At 37.5% G+C, this 19481-nt stretch overlaps 1 long non-coding RNA gene across 1 annotated transcript in view; it reads right to left on the bottom strand.

The window, feature by feature from the left end:
• Positions 1-1646: 1646 nt before the first annotated feature.
• The window catches only part of LOC131481995 (uncharacterized), a 34142-nt gene continuing 16307 nt past the window's right edge, over positions 1647-19481 (bottom strand). Inside the window, exon 4 of the long non-coding RNA XR_009246700.1 lies at positions 1647-1796. This is a non-coding gene — a long non-coding RNA (uncharacterized LOC131481995). The remainder of the gene's footprint in view (positions 1797-19481) is intronic.

The raw sequence follows: 19481 nt of genomic DNA, 5'->3' as shown, positions 1-19481 counted from the left end.
TACAGCTGTTTCTAATCCTGATAGACCTGTGATATTCCAACAGAGTCCACTACCAAGACTCATTACACAAAATATTATGAAGGTTTAGGTTCCAACATGAATATATTTTCAGAAGTTGATTCCTCTTATTGACTGTAATTATGCCATTTATCTTGTTCTATTTATGTTTACTGAATGCATAAAAAACACTTTGATTTGGAGAAGGCAAATGTTAAATATTTTTGAATAAGAGCAGGAATCACTAAATTCAGTCATTCATTCACTTAATAAATACATTGTAGGTGCCTTATTGTGACAAGGGAATCAAAGAGAAAAAATGGTCTCTGTAAAATTCTGTTGTTAGAATGATGCTCCGAATATAACAACGGTTTAAACCACTACCTCCAAATTTTCTTATCATCATTATCATCATTAAATTTTAGTGAAATTGGAAATGAATTATGTCAAATTTTAAACAAATTTTGGAGAAACCATTTTTAAAATGATCTGGAATCATGAATGCTTTCAAATTTTAAGCCCATAAAATTATTCATTTTTATCTGATGATATGAAATTTGTCAAATTTTAAAAGCAATGTATTGAAAACATTCTAGTCTCCTGTAGTTAAGAATAAAACCATGAGAATGTTTAAATGGGCTTATTTAAAAATCATAGGCTGCGCATTAACTTGCTCCCAAAATGTTATTTCATGACATTTAAAAATTGCTAATACCACAAAAGAAAACAGCTAATGGGTAAGAAGGAAATTGCCAGGTTCTTTTTTTTTTTTTAATGGTCTGGACAGCTACAGAGAGAAGGCATAGGATAGGCATTCTGATGTGAATGCCCAATTATAACTGCACGTTGACAGCCTGGATATTCTAGTAGTACTGTGATACAGCCTCAGATAACTCCAAATTGCCTTCTGTATGTGTTTAGAGACTCATCCTCTTTGTGTAAAGGGAAGAACACATGATATGCATACAGCTCTGTGCCATTCCTCATCAAAGAGTGACACTTATTAATTAGTCACATGGGAGACTAACATTTGCTCAAATATTCAATGAAGCAAAGCAAATGAGAGTAAAAAGAAAATATAGGTGTAACAGTCAACGGCCAGATTGACATTGGAGACTACCCTGTAATTTCAAGGAACGTTGTGTCTTTACAGGTGTTTGGACTTAAGGTCCCAGCCCCCTATTTTTGAACATGTCTTAAAATTAAAATAGAGCACCTCCACATTGTATAACTGCACCTGCTGCATTCTCTCTGATAAAGCTGGGTAGGCACAAGGAAATCAAGCACAACAATGGTTTTTACATTGTTGACTAAAAGCTAACCAGTATGCATGTTAATTGATAGTTGTACCAACTAGCTGTTCTGTAAACTAATAAAGACTGCCAGACGCAACAGACAAAATGACGCTTCCAATTCCCCTTTCAGCCTCAAAAGCTATTTAGTTACATTTCTAAATTTTCAGATTTGGAATAAAAAGATAATAATACAGGGCTTTCCAGAGAAATACTTTAAATGATAATTTCAGTTGTGAAACGAAACAGAACCCACCAGCTATCAAATACAAATGTTAGTAAGAAAATTGAGGATGAAAAAAGCATACCTTTGGCTGAATGTGTTTGCGGTTTCTCTTCTTGTCCACACAGCTTTGCCGTTCCACCTTGGGGGGAAAGTCTCGGCTGGTCCCTTGTGATTTCATGCCATCACATCACTAGTAAAATGTTCCAATTCAAGTTTGCAGACATCGCACCAACTTCATTAATTATGATATTAACCAGCTGGCAGGTATGATCAGTCACCCACTGTAGGAAAGGCAGACAAAGAGACATCTCATCACTGCAGCCAGAGCTGATAAGTTCTGCTCCTTTCTCATACGTGTCACGATTCTATCCTCCTGACCCTCTCCTCAGCCCATCGACGGTCACATTTGAATTCTGCAAGCTCCCAGCTTCCCTTTATCCCTGCCTTAGATCTGAAACTCCTGGTTATCAGGAAGGCGAGCGTCACTGGCTGTCTCCGAGCAGGAAGGCAATCAGGTGAATACTATTTATTATCTTGCAGTGCTTTCTCGGGAATGACAAGATTGATTTGGGGCCGAGAGTACATTGAGATCTGACACAGAGTTCCCAGGGTTTGGAGTGTCCGCAGAAGCATATGCACAAAGCTGCTCTAGGAAGCACCTCAGCTCACGATTAGGGCTTCGGGACACCAAAACGGTAAGAAGATTTCCCCAAAAATGTATCAGTGTTCGTTTTTCAGGTGTCCCGATGTTTTATTTCCAACTCTGGCCTTGCTTGGCAGTTTCTACTGGGCAGAACCACCTTGTACTCTTAAGTAAACCTATGGGAACACATTTTGATATAAAGTGGTTTCCACCCACGGCTTCTCAATGCAGAGTACTTTCTACAAACTCTAATTCCTGAAATTCTCCCTTGCAAAAACGTTCAATGCATGTGCACACAGAATAATATGACAAAATAATTTGGAAAAAGGAAATTAGTTTGAACTTAACAATTAAAAACAATTTATGCAACTTTGGCTAGGGAGACACACATCAGTATGACCTAATATGAAATTTCCCTACAAAAATATCACCCTAATGAAATCATATACAAGTGCGCATCTACTTCTCAATCAACTGATTCATAGAAAATTTTCTGGAATTTAAATAAATACTAACACAGCAATAATAATAATCCTACAAAATGATGCAACATTCTTAACAGTGAAGCATTTAATCAATGAGCCAAGAACTTGATCTTCATGTAGATTTGCTGTAGTTGTTACTAAAGGCTATTGTCCTCATGGAAATGTTCAAACATCAGCAAAATATAAATGTTGCATTACAAAATTTGAAAAAAGAAATGCTACATAATATCATAACAAAGTTAAACTCAAGAACGAATTGCTGCATCTTTCTGGGAAATGAGAAATGTATAAAAATTGAAAACAATTCTGAAATTCATTTTCCATAAAGATTCAACATATTTGACTTCAAAAAAGGGATAAAAATACTTCTGTCTGTGAAATCTGTGGTTTACAAGGTACTGTACTAATAAATTATGGTAACTAATGTAAATTCATACTTTTATTTTCACATAAGTATGCTCCTGAAACAAACGACCAAAAGGCCCTGCATTCAGTTTATTTGGCTTAAAGCGCTGAGAAGGTAAATGCATAATTATATTTAAAGGTAACCCCTAAGCTACATGCCATAATGATGATAAAACCACAAAGTAAAATGCTTTCATTCTAGCAAGAGAAAAGGGTTTCTAAAATCCCACTGTATCTGGAGTGGGAGAGGAATAACTTGGTTTGGAGGAATTCTTACAAATACTGTAGCTGTGGTCGTATCTAAACTGATCTAGATAAATTTTTGAAAGTAAGACACTCTTCATCCTTTGCATCTTCGGCTGATAAAGAAGTTAAGTCTGATTTCATGAAAGCAAAAGTATGGAGAAGTTGGAAATTACACCGGATGGGGTGAACTGTGACTCAATGGCAAGAGCCAGGGCTCTGTAACGTGACTTTTCCTAAGACTAGCTCAGAAACAAGTGGATTCTATTCCACTCACTGTAATAACTTAACTACTGCCACACACCTGGACACATACTAGTCTCTCAAAAGCTGACACTGTTGAAGAATGAATACTTACACAGTACACACCACCCTCCTCAAAGCCTAATTTACTTACTTTTAAAATTAAACAATGAAAAAAAAACACTCTAAGTCTTATATTGATTAAAACATATTAATTACCTACTTAATCATTCAAAAATTTATAATACTACTAGACCATTACTAACAAGTTAAAACAGACATTTCTCTTAAGATTACTAAATACACTTTGTGCCATGCCCATTATGGGATCCCACGAAAATGATTCCAACTCAGACTGAGCCAAAAAGAAAACTAAAAAAGGATTTTTCCTATGAAATTCCAAGAGAATACAATATGCTACATACACACAGTTTCTTATTGCAGCAGAATCTAAAGGAGAAAATGGAAATAATGCCCCCAAAGAAACAAATTCATATACGGTCATTATACGCTAGTGCGGAAGAATGAGGAACCATCTCTTTATGACTTCATGGACTGAAAAAAAAAAAAAAAAACCACAAAATTGTCCAGATGTGGATTACTGAATACATAAATGTAGACTGCAGAATAAATTGCTGAAATGTAGGTTTGGAAGGAAAAAAAATGTGAAAGTAGGAAATCTCTTTATATCCAGTGTTCTAGGATTCTTTGTGAATGCAAAAAAAAAAAAAAAAAAACAAAAACACAAAATCCACCGATGCTCAGGTCTATTCTATAAGATGATGCAGTATTTTCAAATAATGTGTGCAAATCCTCTCCTATATTTCAAGCTATTGTTAGATTATCTACAATAGCTTTACTAGGTAAATATTACGAGAAAGTTCTTATACTGCACTGTTTAGGGACAATGACAAAAAACATTATATGTATTTGGTACAAACAATTCTTTCTCCCCTAGATCTCTCATCCATGGTGCATTGTGCCCAAGAAGGAGGAGGCTGAGGATAAACAGGGAGGAGTAAATATTAAGTGGGCTCAGAAAGCATTTTCTCCCTGTTTTAAAACTTGCTTTCAAGTACTGCAATTGTTCATCTGAGAAGGTAATAGCAAAACAATAAAAAGACACACCTGACATGAGGCTCAAGCCAATAAGGCATATAAAATTATTTACATTCTTCCTGATCTGCTGGTAGACATTCATCATATAGCTTACCTATTATATTTATTGCACACATAAAAATAATTCTGGCTTGTCTATTTCAGCTACAATGTCTTTTATTTTTTTCCCATAAAATATTACCAAATATTCACTGAATTAAATGCAGTTTTCTGATGCAAAGGTGACATGACATTTTAAACTCAAGAGACCAGAGGGAGAAACACAACCTAGACAGTAAAACTGACTTAGAAAATAATAGCAATAATAGCAACCAACAGATACAGGACACTTACTACAAACGATAATTAGTACAAGTTCTACACAACTTTTATGATTTCGTGGGCACTATGGGTCTTCCAAAAAGGATTCCAAGTTTGACTTTCCTGTAGCCACCTAAAGATGTAAAGCTTCTAGAACGACTGTGACTCAAATAACAAAAAATGACCCAGAGAAACTGACAACACTTTGAGAAATCTCAAAGCTCTCAATTTTTTTTTCTTGACACTTTCTTTTTTTTTTCCCAGTCTGGGCACTTGCTGATTCCTGCTCCCTGTGGCCACAAAATCCAACTCAGAGCAGAATCACCTAAGGCTACCGTTCCTCTAGGGCATTCAAGTGCCACCCATCACCATGGACTGTTGATTATGTAAACACAAGGCCTAGCTGTGGAATTTTTTAAAAGGTTGAAACATTCAGTTGAGGACAAAGCAATCCAGATTTGGAAACACTAGCCCAAAGAGAGGCATTTGCGTTCCACACAGCACAGGAAGCCAAGTGCTCTGCCTCCTTAGTTTTTATTGGTGTGGTACACACTGTCCTTACAGCCCTTTCCAGCGCTCTGATCACTTGAATGTGTTTAAGTACCCCATCTGTATATTCATTCCAGGTCTGCTTCTGTAGAGTCAAGTGCCCGAAATTCGTTTCTCTATTCTGCCATAAACTCAGGACTCAGGCATTCTGCTTCCATTCCGTTGCGAGCTCACTTATTGGATCTGAGATTTCAGGCAAGTTATTAAACCTCATCAAAACTCTTCAACAACATCTTGAGATGCCATGATGAACATTGTAATGCACGCCAACTGCTTAACACATGGTTAAGTATCCAACAAACACTCTATCATTACTGAAGTAATAGCATCACCTCTTAGCCGGTAGCAGAGTCAAGCTTTTTGGATGGATTCAAATCCCGGCCTTCTCAAATAATAAAAACATCAGCACTAACAACAGTAACTGGGGCTTCCCCATAGAGTGCTAAGAAATAAGTGCCTATCTATAACGTACTGACCACACAGTAGATGTTTCCAGCAATTCTTATTACCCCATCTTTTGTAAGAATTGGTTATTCCCTTTTGTCTCTCTTTTTTATTTAAGTAAATATATCACAACTTAGACTGGGAAGATCTACTTCATAGTATGTTCAAGACTAAGAATGAGCTACAAAATCACCAAAGGTAACTGTGAAGCAAAGTATTTAATACCCATGCTACAAAATGACATGTAGAGACAAAAATGAATGAAGTAGGCAGGTACAAACTAATAGGATATCATTTCTTTATAAGGCAAAGAAGAATGATGCAGAATCATAGGTATTATGCATTATCCTTTTGTTTAATAAAAAAAATTGTAGGTAATGTTTATGTATTTGCAGAAGAGTATCTCTGAAAACTATATAAGGAACTGTTCATGATCATTATCTCTGTAGGAAAGCCCGGACGTGGGGATAGCAGAGGAGAAGATTCTTCACTGACTACAGTTAGGAGTTGTATAAATACATATTATCCATGTCGTTCTCATTTGAAAACATTAACAAACTTAACTTTTCAAAAATGCCATTATCTCCACATGGATGTGCAATCAAGTGCAGTTGATGTCTACCAAGTCCCAGACATCCTCTATGTTCCCCAAGCTAGCGGACATGATTTACCGCCTTAGGCATGCCTAGCTGCTCAGCAATGCACACTGCATTGCTTTTCTGCACCGTAACCTTGTTTTAAAAAGATTTATTTTTTACAGTCAGATATACACAGAGGACAGACAGAGAGGGAGATCTTCCGTCCGATGATTCACTCCTCAAGTGGCTGCAACAGCTGGAGCTACACCAATTTGAAGCCAGGAGTTAGGAGCCTCTTCCAGGTCTTCCACGTGGGCACAGGGTCCCAAGGCTTTTTGGACTGTGCTCAACTGCTTTCCCAGGCCACATGCAGGGAGCTAGATGGGAAGCAAGACTGCCAGGATTAGAACCAATGCCCATATGGGATCCCGGGATGTAAAAGGCGAGGATTTTAGTCACTGGGCTACTGTGCTGGGTCCCCTAACTTGACTGTGATGTCTTCTGCTTTCAACCCTCATTTCAGGGCTTTTAAAAATGTATTTGTTGTTTGAGTGGATTCCCTCATCTAATAAGTGTCAAAACATTAGCATTCCACAGAGTATGTCTTTGCTCTAACAATGTCTTTCTTGAAACAGTATTTAAGCCCTGGGGCGACAGACAGCCTTCCTACAATTCTAGAGTCATTTCAAGAGTTTTTGTTGTGTTGCAGATGTACGTGTTTGGGTCCTCTGAAGGCCAGAAGAGTGGCCAGGACTAAGGGCCTCTGTGCTGGCACAGCATGTCATATGACACATTCCTATACAGAGGAAGGCATGATTGATCACCTGAAAGTTTGATGTGAGTTTAAAACCTAGCCTTCTTTTGTCTCCTCATAGGCAAATTTGAGAACTTTCTGAGTTTCTCATTAGGAATGTTATCTAAAGAAATATCAAAAACACTAGCATAGTAATCCCATACTGTCTGTCACAGAACAGTTCATCTTTGTGACTTTTAAACACACAATGATCAGGACCAGATACTTCCTTGGGCTAGCCATTGGCAGGTTTGCTTTCACTGGTGGGCGATGGTCACAGTCTCAATAGCCTCCCTCATCTCTAAAGTATAAAACTCACAGAGGGAAGCTGAGGGCTCACTGGGTTAGTTAAGGTCCTTGAACAATCAGCAATGCACGGAAGCAACTAATCACAGGTACTGTCATCAGCAGTAGTGTCATTGCTATCACTGTTAATCTTAAACACCGTTAGTCAATCACAGCTCCAGGCTATGAAATCTGCTGGTTCTTTCCATCTGCTCATTTTAGTTTTCCAGAGGAAATGTTAGCCATGAAATGAACACAGGTCTATACCAGCACTTTCCAAACTTCAATGATATGTAAATCACCCCAGGAACTAGTTAAAATGCAGACTTTGATTTGGTTGGTCTGGGGTGGAGCCTGACACTTAACATTTCTGCCAAGCTCTCCAATGTTGCTGCTCCTGTCACTGCTGGTCACGGAGTACCAAGGTTAAATCATACCGTGGCTATTAAAGAGTGAGAATGACATGCTTGGTAATGAACCCGATGAATATTAAATCATAAACTTAGGAGCACGAACAAATGATAATTTATTTTTTACTTGTAACTCATGCATAGCTTGCTGAACTGTACTTACATTTTTTCAGTCCTGAGATAAAATGCAAGTGTACAATAAAAATGTGATTAGTTTCCTCTCTATGTTAAGTCTCAGTGGATACAAAGGCAAGAGAAAAAAAAAAGTGCCTTTTCTAATGAAAGGAAAGGTCACATTTACAAATCTTTAAGTGAAAAGGCAGAGTTTAACCTTAAGATATTTTAAAATGTGGCAACTAATACTTCTAGTCCCAACTTGTCACAGTTTATATTCATTAATTTTGACCCAACAACAAAATAAGATATTAAAAAATCCTTTTCCTTTGAACCAGTTACTACTCATTTGCAACTAAATACTCATGCCTGTTTCTTATATCACGACCTAAAGCTGAATGGTTTCATCAGTAACAACACTGTGCTTCACTAAGCTGACACAGGCAACCTCATAACAATTTTGAAAGCATTTGCTAAGCTTACATTAGTATTTTCTATTTTCACCAGCTAATTCTCTTGATTTGCTGGAGGATAGTTGGCAAAAAAAAAAAAAAAACACTAAAAACAAACAAAAGAAACAAACAAACAAAAAAACCAAACAAAAAAACTTTTGAATATGTTAAAATAATACTCTCAATTTCGAAGCCCTGCATGTAGACAAAAACTCACCAGAGCTGTATGTTCCAGCTTGGTGTTCTGTTTTGTTTTGTTTTTCAGCCAAGAAAAAACAGAAACTTTTTGACTGAAATCCATGGTCAAAAAGAGTTAACAACATATCAATATCTCACATATCCTCCCAAAATACATTTGAAAGGATTGTATTCATGAGAACATTTACTGCATACAATTCACTCTATTTCTAACCCTTCTCTTACATTTAAAAAAAAATGCTTCTTAAGATCTATCATGTTTTTGAAAGTCACACAGCCTTAGGCAATTTGTGGGATCCAGAGGTGATTCTCTGCAAGTTCCCCGGGACAGAGATTAGGAAATGAGGCCACAATGTGAAGCCAGGGACCAAGAAACCTCATTAGAGAACCCAAATGAAGGCATGTTAGTAGCAGTTAGAGCTAGAAATTGAGTTTCTACCAATACACCCAATATAAACATTTTTCCTCTCTATCTTCTCTGAAGGATAATGTAAGAAAGTCACCTTTCACATTTAGGTAGGACAGGGGAAATGAACTTTAACTCTTCTGACAATATCAACAAATAACAAGAAAACAAACTAAGAACAAATATGGATCAGAATTGTTCCACACAAGGAAATGTGCAGGAAGCAATTTAGTATCTGTTAAATCAATTCTAATAGCAAGCAAACTGCATCTTCCTGGGAGCTGCATCAGTGGGTGAAATGGACATTATTTTGCGGAAACTGGAACCTAGAAGTTGTAAATCATAAGAACACATGAAAATAAAATGAGAGATTTTTGGTTAGCATCAATCAATATCCTGAGGGAAAGGCCAGATCCCAGCTATCAGAAGAACCATTACAGACTGCGTGTAGGCCTTTAAGGTTTATTTCTATAGAAGCAACATGGCAATAAGGTGTGTGTTACAACAAACTGAAGTCAGGGAACCCAAATGACAGACACTGAGGCCACATATCTGCATGGCTAGTTGCTGGATTCTTTCTTCAAAACTCAAGCATCTATGGAAAACAAGGTAAGCAAATAAATAAAACCAGATCCCGGTTGGTAACAGACAGACAAAATACGTACAGGGGAGTAAAGCTATCTTTATTGGATCTCAGAGCACTTCTTCTGCCTAAAGAGTTGAGTAACCTTTCACATTTCCTTCCTGCAGAACTATTCTCAGATTCCATATGGAAAGTACAAAAATAGTGATGAAAATTCCCCAGTTTACAGTTGAGTGCCATGCGGGGGCTTGCAAGATCACTTTTGAGTGAAAGGAAGTTAGCTGAATATTTTTTTTTTAAAGAGAAACATTACAGAGTTATGATGAAGAAGCTAATTCTTACTTATTTAATTGTATTGCTAAGTAAGACGTATATTCTGGCAATTCACTAATAACAATGAGGATAACGACCACACACATGCTTGGATAAAGCACAAGTTGAGTGGACAGAAGGTTCTACCATAATATCCTTGCTCTTGGACAGAAGAGCTCCTGGGTCTTTTTTTTCTCAGCTGAAATATTCTGACATCTGATATTATATTATCATCACAAGATCAAGGTATGCATGATGATAAATGAAAATTGGTGGAAGTTAAAAATAAACATTCATACTAATCTCCAAACTGTCAAGATTGGACTGTCAAAAGTTTATTCAAATAAAATATTGATATTTTCTGGTTCAATTAATCATAGTCCAACATTTGTCTTAAGGTGAGTAAGAAATGCATGCCAGTCCTTCAGCATCCTTCCACTTGTACCCAGGAAGGTACATATTACAGTTTAGCCTTGGCCTTACAGAAATTCTTTCTGTAAAAGATGATATTTTAGCATCTTACGACTTGGACCAATTTCTCCGCATGGATTTGCTGTGGTTCTGCACTTCTCTGTAATTGGGTCTTTTCAGTCCTTTCACAGCAGGATCTTTATATTTCTGGGGGTGGGTTTTCTAAGTGGACCAGATTTATGTTGATCCAATATGATGTATTAATAATAGGTTATTATACAACTAATTAAATTCCAAACACTGGAGATATTCTCTCTCTCTCTCTCTCTCTTTCTCTCAAATCTATCCCTATAAAACGCACACTCATCAGCATATAGTTATATATTCTCAAGTCCAGTAGTCCCGTACAGAGCAAAATCACACTGCTTTGAGTATGTTCCTAGAAACTTTGCCCAAAATAGGAATTGGAAGTCCAAAATAAAGAGTGAGAACTGTGATGCAGTTTTCAATGATAGTTTTTATTTATAATTACTAATTAATCTATGGAGCTAGTGCTAGTGCTCCATAGAATAATTTGTGTGGAAATCTGCATTAAGAAGAAAGATGAAACAGATGCAACACACAGTTAAGATCAAAGAGGCCCATCAATTCATTCTGAGCTTAAAAATCCCACTGAGCCTCAGAGCCCTGTCTGCATAATGAGAAAGGTTGACTAAAACATAAGGATTAAACAGATGAGCTGTCTCCTGTGGAGGCATGGGAAGGATACCCTGCTGAGACACTTGTAAAGACACTTTGGAAGCACACACCTGCTACTCCACAGTCAAACTACAGGAGACCAGCATGGCCCAAAACATTCCAATAAGATGATAAACACCAGCTTGAAGAGAAACGAGTCTGCGTCTGATGAGCACCTTTTTATTTGTCAAGACATGTGCAGTTGAGACAAATTAATCACTTTCACCTTTCTAAGGTGATTTCTAAGTGCTTGACTTTCAGAGTTATAATTAGTGAAAACTTGGCCATGACATGCAACACCTTCAGGGAGATGCCTACCTCATGATCAACTTTTCCAAAAAATGTATGTACTTTCCTTGACGCCATCTTGAATAACATTGGCATTGTTTTTAGCAGCATGAAGTGCATTTCAATTTTCCTGCACACATTAATACGTTATACTCTTAGCTTTACTTACAGATTATACAGTCATTATGACTACAGTAAAGGAACCAAATGCACCTGTGACAAAAATTAATGTATCTTAGTGACATTACTGCACTATAATGTAGATACCAATTAGATATGCTGAACATGAAAACAACTTTCTAAGAAACCTAATGTGTTTTTTGAAAATTTCAGTAAAAGTTGGAGTTACAGAGATGAGAGAAAGTGGAAGCGAGAAAGAAGCTTCCATCTGTTAGTTCATTCTCCCAAAAGAGATGGTATACAAGATACGTATTGGATCAGGTGGAAGCCAACAGCCTGGAGCTTCTTCCAGGTCTCCCGTATGGGTTCAGTGGCCCAAGCATTTGGGCCATCCTCTGCTACTTTCTCAAGTTCATTGGCAGGGAGCTGGAACAGAAGTGGAGCAGCTGGGACTTGAACTGGCACCCATAAGAGATGCTGACATTGTATGTGACAATTCTAACCCCAGAAATATTAACTACCTTGAACAAGTTAAGCAAGCAGTGTCTTTAACAATGTATATCAACTGTGTGAAGATTATATTGTGTTCTAATATGAGCTTGCAAATTTAATTTTTAAACTGTAACTTGGGTAGGGGTGAACTTTTGCAAGCTCTGGAGTATGATTGAGATGAGGTGGAGAGATCTAAATATTCTGTTAACAAACTCAACTAAGTAATCAGAATTAGCTTTTGACTTTTTTTTCCCTTCATCAAAATTACAATACCCAATGTGAAATGAGAGCAACAAAACCTCCCTAGAGTAGAACAACACTTAAGAGGTCAAATGGACTGAAGTGGGGATTTTGATCTTTGTAGTCTAATGGCATCCTTACCACTCACTGAACAAACACACTTTTACAGCACTGACTGTAAGGCACTGTGAGGGACAGAGAAAACTGCAGGCGAACCGTAAGCAACAGTGCTATCCCCTAGGGGCCAGATGAACCATAAGACAGGCAGTATAGAAGCTGGCTACTAAGAGGTGAAGAAACAGAAATACCCAATTAAAACTTGAGATTTGACTTAGGACTTGATGGGGAAAGGCAAGGGAAGAGAGAAAAATGAATTGAATTCTCAAGGGTAGGAGAACAGAGGTAGAACAGCATAGAATCCATTGAGAGAAAGAGATTTTGGTTCCATTTGGGAAAGGAAGAAAGACATATGTGTGAGTTAAAATGAAAGATAATTAAGGAAAATCTTTCTACTGCAGAAACATTAAACACTTTTTCCCAAATCTACCTCCAAGATGTGGTCTTGAAAATCAACTAGTGTCCTTATTAAAAATGGTCTATTAGGGTCACCCCAGACATCACAGTCAGAGACTTCAAGAACAAACCTTTGACCACTCACAAATCATGATAATATTTTTCATCTCTGTGAGGCAGTAGGAAAACTTGGCTAGATTTTGGTGGACATCAACTAAGGGGTATCTCAGAAGGACTTTGGGAAGGAAAGGTTGAAAGACAATAGGAAGAAACTCTGCATGACAAATTCACATCAGTTTTTACCTTAATCCAGGTTTGTGGTTAAAAAAAAATACTCATCTTTGCACCCAAATAAAGAAAAATGTTTTCAGCTCTCGGAAAAGCATCAGCCCTCAATCCTAAATATCATCCCATTGTCTTATATATCAGCATTCCTGCTTATTTTTAAGAATGATTCAAGTTCAGCTGATTTCAACCAGTTTTATAATCTGAAGAAAAACATTATAAAAGCATGCAGTTGCACTTCTGATAAGTCTACTCCAATCTACCCCTTTCATAAGATCTCACTCAATCCTGTCCATTCAGATAAAGTTTCAATATTAGAGAATTTAGGAAATCATCCTTAAGACTATTCTATGACCCAAACATTAAGAGACTCAGTAATATTTGCCCTTGGTGAAAGTACTGGGAGGAAAATGTAAACTTACATGTCATTCCAAGGGACAAGTTATAATACTTAACAAACAATCCAACTTATTTATAATAATACCATACGAAACCAAAGAGTTTATGGAAAACAGAATTAAAAGATATTTATTTGGGTGCAAAAAAAAGGAAAAAATGCCTTTTTTCCCCATAATACTTACATTCCAATAACTTTTTGAAGATTGCTTTTAAGAATGCATTTTACATTTTACTTTGCACCAAGATAAACTTAGCTTTGAACTCCATTTCCATGAGTCTTTTGAAGACTACTTTAGAAAAGTAACAGGGTACTGGCATGATAGCCTAGTGGTTAAAGTCCTTGCCTTGCACACCCCGGGATCCCATATGGGCATCGGTTCTAATCCTAGCAGTCCCACTTCCCTTCCAGCTTCCTGCGTGCGGCCTGAGAAAGCAGTTGAGGACAGTCTAAAGCCCTGGGACCGTGTACCTCTGTGGGAGTCTCAAAGAGGCTCCTGCATCCTGGCTTTGAGTTGACTCAGCTTCAGCCATTGTGACCACTTGGCAAGTGAATCAACAGATGAGAGATCTTCCTCTCTGTCTCCTCCTCTCTATATATCTGACTTTGCAATAAAAATGAATAAATCTAAGACAAGTAACAGAGGCACAAGTATACAGGTAATAGGAAAGTAGGTAGGTATGGAGATGGAACATACATATGTATAAATAAATTTTCATATAATCATTACATTATCAGAAGTGTGACAGACAAGGAACTAGAGTATAAACATGGAAGTAGTGACACACACCATGAAAAACTATACAGCCATAATCCCAAATTCTGAAGTCAATGTTATTGTAGAATGTTTCAAAATTTTAAAAGAATTCTTTGCAAAAGAAAATTTATAAAAGGACATAGAAGATATTCCAGTTTCAATGAAAAAAAAGCAATGTGTTCACATTTATGTTTCCTTGTGGGAGACTCTAGTTAGCAGTAAAATTGGAGAATGAGACAAGAAATAAAAGTGGGGCTTTCTACTTTTAATTCATATGTGACTCTGTTGGGTTTGTTACCAATGAGCAAAATACTTCTGTACCTTTAAAAGTAAAGCAAAAAAAAATCTATATATATACATATATACATACATATATACATATATATTTATATATTAGCTTTGTAACAACTGGGAAATGTATACACTGAGAAAACCCATCAGATGCATGCCAAGGATTCTAACTAATTTCAGAACAGAGTGTCATTTGAAGATGCTACAGAACAAAGACTGGCTTCCTTTCCTTTTGATTAGTTCTCAAAAGACAAAGAAACAGGGCTCGGTGGCGTGGCCTAATGGCTAAGGTCCTCGCCTTGAACGTGCCAGGATCCCATATGGGCACCGGTTCTAATCCCAGCAGCTCCACTTCCCATCCAGCTCCCTGCTTGTGGCCTGGGACAGCAGTGAGGACGGCCCAAGGCCTTGGGTTCCTGCACACACGTGGGAGACACGGAAGAGGCTCCTGGTTCCCAGCTTCACATCAGCGCAGCAACGGCTGTTGTGGTCACTTGGGGAATGAATCATTGGACGGAGGATCTTCCTCTCTGTCTCTCTTCCTCTCTGTACATCTGACTTAGTAATAAAAATACATAAATCTTTAAAAAAAATACAAAGAAACAGCAGCCTTTAAAAATCATTTGGAGAGTGTCAGGATGGCTGAGTGGTCTAAGGCGCCAGACTCAAGGTGTGTACCTTGCCTGTGGGTGGAGCCTGGAATCTGACAGGAAAGAGCTGGCGTGGATTGGCTCATGCCTCGCTGGGTGGGACACAAAGATTAGTCACTCCTCACCATGGTGTTGGGGATTTCCCTGCACACCCCCCCCCCCAAAAACAAACAAACAAAAAAATGTTCAGCACCTTAATTGTCGACAAATGTCTTATTAGAGTTACAAATCAGTCTAGATTACCCTAAAATCTGCCAAGATCAGCAAAATTATACTTCAACACAACAAATGGCTAAATACTAAAATGAAATAGACACGAGACAGCTGAATGGTACCTTATAGCCATTTTAAGGTATATAGCAGTCGGTTCTGTATATAAAACTAAAACTGAAATGTCAATGGGCTAATCATAGGTTGTGGTTAAGAACTTGCTTTCTTTTTTTTTTTTTTGTAACACACTGGTTACTTACAACCATGTCAATTCCATAATGTTGCAAATTGCTGTTGATGTTATGTCGGGACTCTTGGTTGAATGGGATGATATTCTGCCAGCTCTAACAACGGACCAGAAATGGTCTCCCCAAGAGACTGTTCAACCCATCTGGACAATAAGTAGCTGGACTCTATGTTTGGTATATGTTTGCAAGGAAAGAATCTTGATTGAATTTGAACTGTAATACTGCATCAAGGTGGAGGAAGCCACCAGAGGGGAGGGGCGTGGGGGGGGATTCCCAGAGCCTATGAAACTGTAACATAATGCAAAATAATTAATAATAATAAAATAATAAAAAAATCATTTGGAAAGGGGCCCGGCGGCATGGCCTAGCGGCTAAAGTCCTCACCTTGAACGCCCTGGGATCCCATATGGGCGCCGGTTCTAATCCTGGCAGCTCCACTTCCCATCCAGCTCCCTGCTTGTGGCCTGGGAAAGTGGTGGAGGACGGCCCAATGCATTGAGACACTGCACCCGCGTGGGAGACCTGCAAGAGGTTCCTGGTTCCCGGCATCGGATCGGCGCGCACCAGCCGGTTGCGGCTCACTTGGGGAGTGAATCATCGGATGAAAGATCTTCCTCTCTGTCTCTCCTCCTCTCTGTATATCTGACTTTGTAATAAAAATAAATCTTTTAAAAAAATCATTTGGAAAAGTTAATGATGCAACATTCTAAAAAGCTTTCCACCATAATGAATCTGTCCATCTTTCTGTTTGACAGAGAAGATGTTACATCTTCAAAAACTAGAGTCAGAAACACATAATACTCTAACTTATTAAATTTTTTGTGTAATTATACTACTTGAGACACTTTTCATAAGGTTGCTTCCCATCCATTCCTTAATACTGTTATGTGTTTGGTTCTCAATAAGTATTGAAAAATAATAGAATGGGAAGTGGCAATTCATTTTAAAGGTGACAATCTAGAGCCCCATGCAGTAACTTAGTGGCTCAAGTCCTTGCATTGCACCCACCAGGATCCCATAAGACACCCTAAAGATACTATTTAAACCAATAAATTCTTCCATGTAAAGGTCGTTCTGTTTTTCTATACTTAATGTAGCAAATTTTAAAATAATTAACAGAAAATTAGCTAATGTATCTTTTTCAAAACTCAGAAAAATCCTTTTAACTTCTAAACGTTATAGAGAACATAACATTATGAAATTATTTACTATTAGATACAGTTAAATATTTTCTAAGTTTCACTTTTGAATTTCTCCTTATACCTTATTTTAGCCTGAGTTAGCTTCCTTCCATTTAAAGAAATACGGAAGGAAAATCAAATCATAAAATAATTATGGTATAAATTAAATCAAGTTCTCAAATATATGAGTGTTACAGATGTACTCATATCCCTTACTACTTATATAGAAGGTATCTTCAAAGTGCTCATAAACAATTTGTATGATAAAAAAAATCTGCATAGCTTTGAAGACATTTTTGTGCCAAAATAATTATCTTCTAAAGTCCATCTTCCTGTCTGAAAGCCCCACACACATTACAAGAGCAACAGCAGCTCTGCTCACCTGTTCCGGTAGGATGCAGGGCTGCACAGAATTTGCTGGCTGTTAGCAATCTCCCTATCTACTATGTGAAGTTACTTTGAATGACACACATCACAGACTGTGAGAATACTGGAGCAAACGTTAAGTTCTGGGCAAAAATCTTTATAACTATAAAATAAGATAGTTCAAGAAAACTAAGCAAAATAACATAAAAGAGTTGACTACTATTAAAACTACGCATGTATCATTTCACCAGCAATCTGTTAGAGTTGGAGGTTCTCACTCCAATTAAAAATCACTGAGAGAAGGGCTTTGAAACCACATAATTTCATAGTTACGTTAACACAGAGCACATTTAAGAAGGGCTTAAAAGGTAATACTAGCAAAAAAAAAAAAAAAGGAAGGAAGAAAAAGAAAAATCTTGCGAAAGAGATAAAATATGCACCTGTAAACTGATCACAAAACATTTTATAAACAATAATAGAATACGACTAAGTCCAGCACAATCATACAATAATAGGGTGGGCCCAAAACCCCTCAGCATAACTACTTGCTCAAATTCTTAAGTATAGCTGTGTTTCCTCATAACTATAACAAGTATGTAAGCCTATTTTTCAGAATATGACTAAATATATTTAAGATTTATTTTATTTATCGGAAAGACAAAGTGACAGAAAGAGAGGCAGAGACCAAGAGAACAAGATTTCCCGTTCACTGGTTCACTCCCCAAATGGCTGGGACGGCAAGGTCTGCAGGCCCGGGCCAAAACCCAATGACAGCAACTCCCTCCTGGGCTCCTCACCTCGTGGCAAGGCCATCCCATGTGCACCAGCAGGAAGCAGCATCCCGAGGACTACAATACTGGTGTGTTAAGCAGTGGCTTCATCTAGTGCACTATAATGCCAGCCCCTAAATATGTTGGACACACCCTTAAGCTTTATCAATGTTCTTCACTTCCTCTCTATCCCCCCACCCCCACCGGGGCTCACTCTGTTGCCAGGCACAATTTAAACACAAAATGTGAGTATTCCAAGGCACAATTCAGTAGCTCAACAAACATTGTCTGCTGTGACTATTTTCGTTTCTTCCCAAACCTGGAAATACATCCATGTATTTCACAGCTGTCTTTAAGCTCTTAACTACATGCTATGTACTCCTCCGTAGGTGTAAGGCTAGGGGATGAAGATTGAAGATGATGGACATGTCACTAAACAGACATGGGCTGGTTTCTTTGCTTTATGGTTTTTACGGAGAAGGTAATTGTATCCTCAAGCAGTCTAGCAGTGTTCTAGTTGTATCGCACACTATCTGAATATCTGACATATGCATTCTTTATTGCTTATTTATTTCTTTTTGCTCTCACAAAGCATAGAATATATTTAACACATCCATTAGGCTTGAGACAAATTACATCTTTTCAAAATTTATTCAAAGGTGTAAGGTGAAGGTTCCTGGACAGAAACGCAAAAAAAAAAAAAAAAAAAAAAGAAAAAACCACCTCTAACGCTTGGTCTACTTTAGATCTACCTGTAAAAAATAAAAGCTTACAGTGGAAAGGAAACCTGTTTAATTTTAAACACAGATCATCCCCCACAAATTTCTCAATGTTTCAAATTTAGTCTCTATGGACCATGATTTACTTTTGTCCCAACTTAATTGAAAAATGTCATTCAATAGAACTGCCTTTCCGCCGCATGCTGTGCAGTGCTGAGGCTCACTCACACGGCCTTAGTATTGAACACGGTGACTATTAACTTTTTAAAAGGGTTCACAAACAGCACCTCCACAGCACTAACATGGGTCTCAACTCTTAGCATTTGTACAGCCATAGAACTTGTCTTCTTCTACTTCATCAGCAACAGAGGAATTCATTAACTTCATTATTCATTGAAATGATTTTTTCATTTTTGTAAACTCCAAAGGTTGTGTCACCAAGATCAGCACACTCTTGCTGCTTCACTCTTGTTCTCTCTTTCTCTGTGTGTATATTCTGTTAAAAGTAATCAATCTCTATTATAGTCATGAAAATACTATTTGTCACTTTGCTGAGAAAAAAAATCAATATATCTTCCAAGGCTGAACAGGCACTTAATGCAATGAATTGAAGACTGTTAGAGAAATTTAGCTTGCCAAGAGTTTAGGACAAACTAATCGAAATAAAGAAAATTCACAGAAGGCTGACTGATGAACTACATAGATATGCCATGAAAATTAATATCTGG

The sequence above is a fragment of the Ochotona princeps genome, chromosome 15 (assembly GCF_030435755.1).
Source record: "Ochotona princeps isolate mOchPri1 chromosome 15, mOchPri1.hap1, whole genome shotgun sequence".
NCBI classification, from domain to species: Eukaryota; Metazoa; Chordata; class Mammalia; order Lagomorpha; family Ochotonidae; genus Ochotona; species Ochotona princeps.
This window is presented reverse-complemented; position numbering and strand designations above follow the sequence as displayed.